Source organism: Podarcis pityusensis (assembly GCF_964106645.2).
Source record: "Podarcis pityusensis genome assembly, chromosome: 5".
In the NCBI taxonomy this organism is placed as follows: Eukaryota; Metazoa; Chordata; class Lepidosauria; order Squamata; family Lacertidae; genus Podarcis; species Podarcis pityusensis.
Window position 1 is genome coordinate 31,571,169 of NC_138032.1, and position 12,220 is coordinate 31,583,388.

General features: G+C 40.1%; 1 long non-coding RNA gene across 4 annotated transcripts; it reads right to left on the reverse strand.

The window, feature by feature from the left end:
- Positions 1-451: 451 nt before the first annotated feature.
- Positions 452-12,197, reverse strand: LOC308477917. 4 transcript variants are annotated; one of them, XR_013986743.1, is made up of 6 exons: positions 10,863-12,197; positions 10,613-10,761; positions 10,319-10,409; positions 9,916-10,001; positions 1,737-1,905; positions 452-1,010 (listed from the first exon to the last, which is right to left on the reverse strand). It is a non-coding gene; the product is annotated as an uncharacterized lncRNA (long non-coding RNA). The 4 variants fall into 4 exon arrangements; XR_013986744.1 differs by having other exon boundaries at positions 452-1,110; XR_013986745.1 differs by having other exon boundaries at positions 452-1,905.
- Positions 12,198-12,220: the final 23 nt, after the last annotated feature.

Consider the following 12,220-nt stretch of genomic DNA (forward strand, 5'->3'; position numbering starts at 1 on the left):
ACAGCACACACACAAAATTTTGTTTCACCCCCTCTCAAATTACAGATAAAACTGCCCATTTCAAGGTAGGCAAAACAGTTGCAAAATTTATTTGTTTTTCTTCCTAAAATGACCCCAAAGCAAATGATTTTATTGAACTTAACAATTTTAATGAAAAGTTCTTTCCAAAATTGCCTTTTGCCCTTGGTCAAAATAGATACACACAAAAATGTTTATTTTATTTGGAGGGGAAAGGAAAGGAAGAGCATGGTGAGGATCGTTGTTGAGAGATGTTCAACAAACCAACTAAAAATGGGGTGTCAGGTTGGTGAGGTTTGTTGTTGCTTGCACTGCTTTTAAACAATATATTATTTCTAGCTGGATACAAATCAAAACCCATTCCCTGTGCAGTTTACAGAACAGCAGGCTCTCATGGCTTCTCTGTATTTGGACATCTTGATTCAGAGACATATTTCTGTATTCAATTTTTAATGAGTTCAAAATCAACTATATATGAGGGCAGCAAACTTCTCCTTGGTGCATTTATCAGTGGTCATTCTGAAGTTAAGGCAAAAACTGAGGTGAGAGGCTATTTTGTCTAACAGTCAAAACATCATCATCATCACCATCATCATCAACATTTTTTATTTGTATGCCGCCTTTCCATAGTTAAAACAATGCTCAAGGCAGCTTACAGCATAACAAGATTTACATAATTACCAACATTACAAAGGTCATCAACAATAAATAAATAAAGCACATCCAAAGGTACACAACCAAATGGAAAACAATTTCCACATAAATCATAAAATCTAAAACTAAAAAATACAACATTGATATCAATAACAATTTAAAATGATATAGATAAAAAATAAAAGCATCCATCTCTGTTGAGCAGCAGCAGCAGCAGCAGCAGCCCTTTATGGAGTCCTCCAGACCCCGCCCCAAGCCAGGTGGAGAGAGGCAGGGCAGGGCCCTTCAGTCTCCCAGCAGGTCAGTCCTGGGCAGCAGCAGTCCTTTATGGGGAAGAGCTATACTGCAGTGGTAGAAAAGGTTCCAGGTTTAACCTCTGGCATCTCCAAGCAGGGCTGAGAAAGTCTCTTCTCCAAAACTCTGGAGAAGAACTGTCGCCTAGTATAGAGTGGACAACACTCAGATAGATAGACTAATGGTTCAACTCGGTGTAAGGCCACTTTCAATAAATTTGAGAATGTACGGGACTACATTTTGTTATTACACTGTTTTTAAATTTACTTAAAAACCCACCCCACCCTAACCTTCCACAGAATCACACTCCAAGTATGAGCTATAGCAGAAGGGTATGTGGGAAGTCTGGCATAGCTGGGACTATGTCTGCTCCATCAACCAATGGGATGTGAATGTGGTAGAAGCTGCGTGTGGCAGCAATTGGCCGTCTGAATTTTCCCCAGCCTCTCTATGATCATAAAAGAATGTAGGCAGAGGAAGCAAGGCTGCAGGAATGCTGCAAGAGAACACTGGCAGTCTAGATGCTACATGGAGCCAGAACAGGAAGCACCCTTTCCTGTGGCTGAAACTAGCAAAACTGGAGGCAATTCTGGGCAAATGTCACCTGGTAGTATTCCAGGAACTGAGAGGAAATAGGAGATTTGCTGTGGGTTGGAGGAAATATCAGCAGGGGTCCTTTAAGAACCAAGTTGCACTATTTAAAGCCAGCTAAAACTGTTAGGTAATGAAAAGATGAGGTAGATGCAGGGGGTTTTTCAGCCAGAACTCACCAGAACTCAGTTCCGGCACCTCTCGGGTGGGCGCCATTGCCATTATAAGAGAACAAGAGTGAGTTCCCACACCTCTTTTTCTAGAAAAATAGCACTGGGTAGATGTCTGTGATGGGTTGGGCTTCCTGACTCTGCACAAATATCAGGAAGAAGTCATGTCTTCTGTTCCCTGGATTGAAAGAGAGTGGGGGAGAGACCCAAATGGTCAAAAAGAATTTGAGTGGAGTATGTTTTGAGGTTCAGAACAGATTATTCCCTAATGGGCATTCGCTAGAATTCTCAGTGCCTCACAGCAGCAACAAACAACAACCCACAACTTACGTGATCCTTTCCCGGATGAAAATGTTTTGATGGTGCCAGCTTTCACGTGGCTGCATACAGCATATTTGCTAATGTCTGTCACACACGTAGGTGACAGGAGGGAAGGTTTTATAATGAGAATCTTCACAATGACCAAGCACAATGGGCTACATCATTTACATACACGATCAATGACTGCATGACCGCTGGCTTTCTGTGTGAATTCCTATTGTTAGCAGTGCTTAACTGAAATTAAGCTGTCATGCTCTTTAACATAAAATGTCATCCAGAATGAAAAGAAATGTAGTGACTCCCTCATACTATTGGGCTGTGCAGATAGAAACATAGGCCTGGACACACTGTACAGCATCTTCCTGATCACCTCACCTCCAGTTGTTTTGTTCAGAAAGAATGTATGTTGGAAGCAACAATTTTCCCAATGTATGCATAAATGTTCATTAGTACGCTGCAGACGTAATAATGAACACATTGGTGTCAAGGGGACGTAACTGGTAAAATGTTCTTTGTGGCATATTCCTTGCCATTACAGAACATGGGAAACTCCTGCTTTCATGGAGCTCCTTGGTGCAATGATGTCAGGACTGCAGCAGAAATTGAACTGTTGACTTGAGTGGACCACTCTATCCAAGGTATCCACATCCGCCACTAACCCAGAAAAGGTCAGGTGACAGCTCCTGATCCTTATACATCAGAAGCAGGTGGTGTGGTGGGACAGAGGCTCTTACCTGACCTCCCAGCATGTGAGTTGCTGCTGCATATCCGAAGGGGAGGGGGAGATAGACAGTGGTACAATCAGTGTGGTGCAAATACACTGGCTGAGTCAATCCAGCACTCCTGCTGGTATATTTGCACTGCACCACCTTCCCACTGTCTTGCAGCAGTGACTCCACTGCTGGGAAGTCAGGTAAGTACTTCTGCCCAACCACAACAACCACTCCTGTTGTGCATGTTTCCATATCATGCTTGGTTCCTTGGCTGAAAAACTAGGAGGGAGCAATTCTTGAAAGCAGACCACTTTCATGTTGCCCTGATCTGCCATCAAGTGCATATAGAAGTGAAGTCTGTCAGATTGACATTCAAAGGCCCTAGCTATGATTCACAGCAGTTCCTGATGGGATGGCATACAAAAGGAAACTGTAAGTTCAGCTCCTGTGGGGGAAGTGTTTTTAAGTAGCAGCAGTGTGATAAACTTGACTTTAAGCTTTGGTGGAAAACTTATCATAGTGCTACATATTTTATTTTCTATGCAGACTTAACTTCCTGATTCTATTTATTGTTTCTCTCCCAACTGTTTCTTTCAAGTCTATTTCTTTTAGGCATATTTCTTTGTTGTGCTTGTGCCTTTTGTTCTCCATACTGTTCTTTTATTCTGTGATCTGCCAAGCCCTGCACAATTAGAACAGCTAAGTCAACATTGCCAGCCTACTTGAATTCACTTGGCACTGTAACTAGCATTTAAGATTTGCATGGCCTATACACTCTTCATCTCTTTTATTGGAGAAGGTCATTGTAAAGTCATTTATGTATTCCTGAATAGTTTATTGATCTCCTAATTATTCTGTGTTTGTGGTTCCCTCTGATGTGTCTCTCTCTCTGTTATTTTGTTATATTATTCTAAACATTCAATAAACAAATTTCGATTTATAAAAGGCAGCTTAGACAAGAGGGTAGAAATTCCCTGAAAGTTCAAAGGAGGAACAGAATGTTTAACTTCTACTGAACTTAGAGGGTGGGAATAAAAACACAAGGCAAAGGGGAAGCTAAAGCATATCATGCCTATCCTAAAGAAATAAATAGTGATATTATGGCCTTTTCCTCCAGCGCTGTGGTCACGTTAGCCTTGGTTATTTCATAGCAGTTCCAGAAATGGATGTTAATAATTCTCAGAGTAGTCTGCCCAGAAAAAAATGAAATCAGCAAAATGATTTGCACATTTTTGGAACAATAAATAGCGACCTCAATTATACAAAAGAAATTTCATAATATTTCTCCTCCCCAAACAATTACAAAGCATAGCCCATCCCTGCATTTGGGAAAGGGTTCAATGACCAGAGCTAATGCCAAAAGGAGGAGTGGGCTTTACTTAAACCCATATTTTACATTCTGCTATTAACACAGCATGCCTACTATCCATGTCCCAGAAGAAAGGCACATATTTTTGCATGCATAAAATCCCAAAGGCATTCCCAGCAGTTAAAGGGTTTCGGATAATGGAGAAATGCTTGGCTGAAAGGGCCTACAGACACCATCGTCCCAAGAAACCCATCAAACGTATGCTTGCTTCTAGGTTCACATCATGATAGCCAAAGGGAGAGGGGAGGGCACAAGGGAAATTGCTCCTATACACGAAGCAACAGCATTCTCAGCATCACCTTCGAAAATTGTGATCACGAACTGCCAGCCAGGCCCAGGAGCAATTCTGCATTTGGCTGGCTGCATGGAATTATAACATCAAAACTCTAGTAATCTGCTTCTGGGTGGGCTAAGCTAGATGGACAATTGGTCTGACTCAGAATAAGAGTGTAACTACATGCTAGGCGAAGCATGGCTGATGCCAAGAGCAGCAGCCTGATGTCTGACTCTTCCCTTTTGTCTCTGAAATGTAAGGATGGGGGGGGGGGATTCAATTCAGCTCATATTTAAAAGTGAACCTACCTAATTTGCAGTTTACAAAACAATATGCAAACCAAAGGACAGTCATTCTTCTAAATTTGCACTTTTCTGAATTTTGCAATGCTGATTTTCCACCAACTAATGTGTATAAAACAGGCATTTTGGTGAAAATAACATACAAAAATGCATTATATTAAGCAGAAATGCTTTGCCAAATGTGTATATAAGGAGAAATTGCATACACAAATTTGGGTATTTGGTGAAATTAGTGCTAAAATTTTCAAAAGGAGTTTGTTTGTTTTGTTTTACTTATGAGCAATGCAAAAGTCACTAGGGCAGAGACAGACCAATTCATCCAGCCTGACTCTTCATTGCCCAGAGATGACTTGGGTTTGTATTCATCTTTTATATTACATTTATACCAGCATTGCTGCTCCCACTACAGCTGAAACTGTAACTGCTGCTTCTAATCACTGCATATTTGACACTGAACTTGTTGGTCAGTACAGTAAAGGTAGTTGTTGAATGCTGAGAAAAGAAAAGAAACTATAACCATAGTCCTCCCTGTTGCATTTCATTTTAGGGTGCTGAAAGAGACGTCAAACTTTTCAGCATGTGTTCGGAAATATATTTTTAAAAAGCAGTAGTTCAGCTGAACATAAATATTATTGTTTCAATCCTAATTAAAAAGCACAGGTCATTACTACATAAATAATAAAGCCATCAAAATATGTTTTCCTTTTATGAGGAGAAATCACATTAGGAATGGCATTTCTAACACTCACTTTCCAAAAAGCAATTTTTGACAAGTATTGCCTGTGTGTGCATATGCTTACACACAGACAAACCAACACAATACAATTCTATTATATAAGAAAGCGAGAGCTCCCAGCCCTGACACTTTTATAACACCATACTGAAAAATACAGCTTTCCCAAGCAAAGAAATCGGAGAAGGCCTGTATTTTTTGTTATCTTGTATTTACATTAACTAGAATCACCATTTTTACTAGCTGTGAGATCACTGACTAGAAACCCAGAGGGTGTTAGCTCCATAGTTGTTGTATTGTATAGTGCTACGTGACGTTCTTTTTCCATGGGAAGCACATAGATTTCATGCACTGTGTCGGAGGTTACAAGACCCTTGCCGTGGTCCCTATGGAGTATCACATACACCATGGTGCATTATCAAACAAAGCTGTTTTGTTTTTCTAATGAGCTCATTGAGCAAGGATGACTACCATGTGCAGATACAGAAATGGAAACAGCGTTTGCAGCTTCTTAATGATTTCTCTTTTCATTTGCTGTAGCTTTGCACTGTAACTATTCATATACCTATGTTTCTTGTGCGACGGTTAATTTCTGTCTGTTATCCTGACACAAGGAGTGTCAGGTTGCATTACCATATGTGGAAACGCTCAAGTGCAAAGCTGATATGTATTTATGTATTTATATAAGCAGATAATAGCAATTATTCTATTCACGAAGACCTGTGTATGATGGTTATTGCGACAGTTGCATTGGGATTTCTATATCTTCCTGCCGCTATACAAATAGTGAGCTTTATTTTTTATTTTTTATTATTTACAGGCACAGTTTGTCATGCAGGGGTGAGTGACACAAACACACTTGCACCATAAAGTTATATTATATGGGATATCCCAGTGGTATATCTGTTGTGGTGTTAAGGTAGACCTGGCTGCTCATCTGACTGATTTTCAGTGTAGGATTGACCTCTTAATGTATCAAAAACATCACAATTAGCCAGCTCAGAAAATAATACTAGGTAAGATCATGCCCCTATAGCAGATAAGAACGCCTAGAGAACACTGGCTGGCATTAGGATATACAGAATCAATATGGATTTCTATAGACACCATGTATCACCTATTAAATACTTTCTGCTTTACCATGCAGTAACCTTCTCCTCTCCCATGCAATAGATATTCCTGATTGCCTCCATTTTAGTACCTTCTGCTGTGACTCTTATTGGTTGTTGGGAACACCATCCTTTCTGTAACTGCTGGTGCTGCTTCATTTGCCCCATCCAAAAGTGGATTACGTACACCAGCCTACCTTTCCCAGATGTCCTAATATGGATGTGGGTGGCACTGAGGTACAAACCACTGAGCCTCTTGGGCTTGTCGATCAGAAGGTCAGTGGTTCAAATCCCTGTGACGGGGGGAACTCCCATTGCTCTGTCCCAGTTCCTGCCAACCTAGCAGTTCGAAAGCACACCAGTGTAAGTAGATAAATAGGTACCATTGTGGCGGGAAAGTAAACAGAGTTTCTGTGCGTTCTGGTTTCCATCATGGTGTTCTGTTGCACCAGAAGTGGTTTAGTCATGCTGGCCACATGACCCGGGAAGCTGTCTGTGGACAAACGCTGGCTCCCTTGGCTTGAAAACAAGATGAGCGCTGCAACCCGATAGCTGTCTTTGACTAGATTTAACCACCCAGGGGTCCTTTACTTTTACCTTTATCTAATATGCACCTCTTTATCCTGACCGCTGGAAATTTTCTGATTTATTTTTTTTTAAATATTTATTAGGGTTTAAAATAAAAATAGATATAATAAACAGTATAACATATATCTTAACATAATTTCACATTTTCTTTGGACTTCCTCACATCTCCCGCTCCCACTTTCATCGTTGTAACTTTTTGCCAGCAGTTTATTATCTTATTTGCATTCTTATGTCCCATCTATATATTTATAATCTTGTAATTCTCAAAAAAGTTTATATTTTCTCAATCTCACTTATTATCTTAAATCATCTAATTTAGTGGTGCTCAATTGTTTATGATCTAGCATCCTGCTTAACATTCACTCAAATTACAATGTTTTTGTAAATAAATCTTGAATTTCTTCCAGTCCTCCTCCATCTTCTCCTCTCCCAGGTCACGGATTCTGCCGGTCATCTCGGCCAGTTCCATATAGTCTATCAGTTGCATCTGCCATTCTTCCAGTGTGGGTAGATCTTGAGCTTTCCAGTGCTTTGCAAGAAGTATCCTTGCTGCTGTTGTTGCATACATAAAAAATGTCCAGTCCTTCTTTACCACCCCTTGGCCGACAATACCCAAAAGAAAGGCCTCTGGTTTCTTTGTGAAGGTATACTTAAATACCTTTTTCAGTTCATTATAAATCATTTCCCAGAACGCCTTCACTTTAGGGCAGGTCCACCAGAGGTGGAAGAATGTTCCTTCGCTCTCTTTACATTTCCAACACTTATTATCAGACAGGTGGTATATTTTTGCAAGTTTGACTGGGGTCATATACCATCTATATATCATTTTCATTACATTTTCTTTCAAAGCATTGCATGCAGTAAAGTTCAACCCAGTACTCCACAACCTTTCCCAGTCCTCAAACATGATATTATACCCAATGTCCTGCGCCCACCTTATCATAGCCGATTTAACCATTTCATCTTGTGTATTCCATTTTAACAGCAAGTTATACATCCTTGAAAGTACCTTAGACTTTGGTTCTAACAGTTCTGTTTCTAGTTTCGATTTCTCCACCTGAAACCCTAGTTTCTTGTCATTTTTAAAGACTTCTTTAATCTGAGCGTAATGTAACCAGTCTCGCACTTTATCCTTCATTTTCTCCAAACTCTGCAATTTCCAGTTGTCTCCATCTTTTTCTAGTATTTCCCAATATTTTGGCCATTTAGCCTCCATATTGGGTCTTTTTCGGGCCTTAGCTTCCAAAGGTGAAAGCCACCTTGGAGTTTTATTTTCCAGCAAGTCTTTATATTTTGTCCAGACATTAAACAGTGATTTTCTGACAATATGGTTCTTAAAGGCCTTATTTGCTTTAACCTTGTCGTACCATAAGTATGCATGCCATCCAAAAGTATTGTTAAACCCTTCCAAGTCCAACACGTCAGTGTCCTCAAGAAGTAGCCAGTCTTTTAGCCAGCAGAACGCTGCGGCCTCATAGTACAACTTTAAATCTGGCAGGGCAAAGCCCCCTCTTTCTTTCGCATCAGTTAATATCTTAAACTTAATTCTGGGCTTTTTGCCCTGCCAGACAAACTTAGAAATATCTCTCTGCCACTTCTGAAAGCACTCCGTCTTATCCAAAACCTGAAGTGTTTGGAACAAAAACAACATCTTTGGCAATACATTCATCTTGATAGCAGCAATTCGGCCTAACAAAGAAAGTTTCAATTTTGTCCAGCTGTCTAAATCTCTCTTAATTTCTGCCCAACACTTTTCATAGTTATCCTTAAATAAGCTTAGATTTTTTGCTGTTATGTTTACCCCTAGGTACTTTACTTTTTTAACCACATTTAGTTCTGTCTCTTTCTGAAACCGTTCTGACTCTGTGTCTGTCAAATTTTCCCCCAAAACCTTAGTTTTCTGTTTATTTAATTTGAATCCCGCCACCCGACCAAAATCAAGAATCAGTTGTAATACTCTTTTCGTACTAGACTCTGGCTCCTGCAGGGTCAAAACCAGGTCATCTGCAAACGCTTTTAGTTTAGGAAATTTTCTGATTATACCAAAAAAAAATTTGTATATTGGGTTGAAAATAATCCTAAATGAACTAACAGAATACTTTCATCTTCCCCAGATGAAGTATATAAAATATTTTCATTCTAAATCTATTTATTAAAAACCTAAAATATTGTTTAGGCTATTGGTTGTGACAGTATCAGGGAGTTGCCTTTTGGACACCAGATTCCCTCCTTACGCCTTTCTAAGCTGCAATCAAAGCTATGTCAATTGATTCCCAAGATGCTTGCTAGTCAAAAGTACAGATGATCCAAGTCGGTTTTCTGCTGCCAAAATTTTAGCCACAGTTCCAGTCACCGTTTCTGCTCATTAGGCCGATGGGAATTGTTTAGATCATTTTCATTCTCTGCGAAGATGTGGTGCCAAGTGTTTACTATTACATATGCAAAATAATTTTCCAGAATCACATTACAAATGGGAAACACTCAGATGACTCACAAAGACTGAAACAAATGAATAAGAAATAAATAAACAGTCCCTACTGCATGGGTTATCAGTTTTATGCACAGGATGAATAAGCCATGCACATTTCCACTAATCTGGAATTACAATAACCACTTTTCTCTTGGAGGGGGTGGCAGCTGAAATACTGCATTAAGATGTGCTTTGTTCGCTTTTCAGAATAGCAGGGAATGGTCTTGACTGAACTGAGTTTTATTGAGTATGCAAACAATTCTAGAAATCTTAATAGTGCTGTTGGGCTACACTCCCATACCTACTTACCAGGGCCGGATTTAGGTTTGATGAGTGTCAGGGAAGAGCCAGAACGTGCTGCTTCGTCAGTAGCAGGGGAGGGTTCGGAGCAGGAACTGTCAGAAGAGGAAGACAGGGAAATGACGCATGAAGCAGAACAGGGGGAGGAGAGTAGTCAGGCGGAGCAGGGGGTCACAGATGGTGAAGAGTCTTATAACCCACCATAGCCAGGAGAAGGAAGTTCAGACTCAGAAAGATGGGGGGGGGGCATTCACATCAGGACAGGCAAGGAAGGAAATGAAACATAAAGATCAAAGACGTCTTGCGAGGTTTCCATGCCTACTTTTTTGGTTCTGGAAACGAAAGAAGCCACTCCCTGAATCTGACTCGACAGGTTGTTTAGCTTATACGTAAATCCGGCACTGCTACTTACTTGTGAGTATGGCTATACGAAGGCAATGTTTTCCTTTCCGCCCTGTAGTTGTCACATGCAGTATTGTTTCCATTTCAGTGCAGCTCATCTTCTGCAATTTTTTTTTTAAAATGGCATTATTCATCTTGTCTGCTGTGGCAAAGTTACAATGTGCATAATTAATTACATTATCATGTTGCCATTACATTCTTCCACTCCATTCCTTTCATTGCAAAGGAAATGCAATGCAAATGAGGAAGAAGCATTATCAATTACATATTATTTATTGACTGAAACATCAACAATCATGAATACCAATTATATTTGCTGGATTGATTTCTGGGTATGAGATGAATAAGTGAACACTGGCATTTTTTGCTCCCATTTCCATTGGAATTATCTGGCATTTCTTCTTAGGAAGAGATGTTGTTCTTAGGAACAGCTATTGTGAGCCACCATGAGATCTATGGGCAGTATACAAATTTAAGAAGAAGAAGAAGAAGAAGAAGAAGAAGAAGAAGAAGAAGAAGAAGAAGTTAGGCCCATTGAACTTAATGAGACTTACTTCTGGGTAGACAGGTACAGGATTGAACTATTTATTGTCTTTTCCAAACTTTCTTTTCCAAGCAGAATAAATGAATTTGGGGGAAAGTAAACAGCATCCATCTCAGGAAATGAACTGAACTGCAAGAGATAAGAGCTCTGATCCAGACTAAGCTAGTCACACTTTAAATCACAGGGACAAGTTCACCACAACTAAGTCTGGATATCAGTCAAAAAGGAAAAGGCAACCAAAACTTCAGAGTAAGTATCAGTATTAATATTACTAAACATATGTAGAAAACAATTGCTGGTAATTTAACTCTGCATTCTGAACGTGCTGAAGATGTCACTATTAAAGCTATAGAAGGCAAATTCTGTTGAAAACCCCAAATCAGCCTTTGTTGTAAAAAGCAGCAGAAAATTGCTGACAAAACCTAATGGAGGCATCAGAATAATCTCATTAAAGTGGAACGCACTTATTCAAAACATACAAAGAAGGTTCACAGCAGCTCTCAATCTGTTTGGGGAATGGCAGGGGAAAGAATGTATTTGACCTCATCTCCTTTTTGAGTCGAATTTTCTCCATTAACTCTATATTAAGCTCTGACATTCTAATATCCTTCACAAATACACCTGTGTGCACACATACACACACACACATACACACCCCACTTTAATACATCACCCACACAAAACATCAAGTAAAGAGACTTAAAATCTTAAATGTAGATAACTAAAGATAACTGGATCCTCTCCCTCTTTCCTTATGTTCCTGACAGGAATGTATTTTTTATGTTGGCTGTGAGGGATATACAGTGGTACCTCGGGTTACATACGCTTCAGGTTACATACGCTTCAGGTTACACACTCCACTAAGCAAGAAATAGTGCTTCAGGTTAAGAACTTTGCTTCAGGATAAGAACAGAAATCGGGCTCCGGCGGCGCGGCAGCAGCAGGAGGCCCCATTAGCTAAAGCGGTGCTTCAGGTTAAGAACAGTTTCAGGTTAAGAACGGACCTCTGGAACGAATTAAGTACTTAACCCGAGGTACCACTGTAAATTGTATAATTCAATGAAGATAAATATTTATATTCCTATCTGCCAGAAGCCAGGCAGTGGCTGGTGGAGAGGGAGGCCTGAAATCAGAGTAGGGGGTTCTCTTCACAAGGCTCCCCATTGCAGGAGTGGAAACCTCCACTGCTTTGTTGCTGCTAAGGCTGACATGCTTGTTTTCCTTCCTGTTGAGACCTGGGACTCATGACAATATCTGGAATCAGAGCTGGAATAGGATTTCTCTAGTCTAGAGTCTCAGCATTAATTTGAAGTGAGGTGGTGTTTGAGTGACTTCCGTGTGGCAGTTGGAAGCTTGAGCGTAACTGGC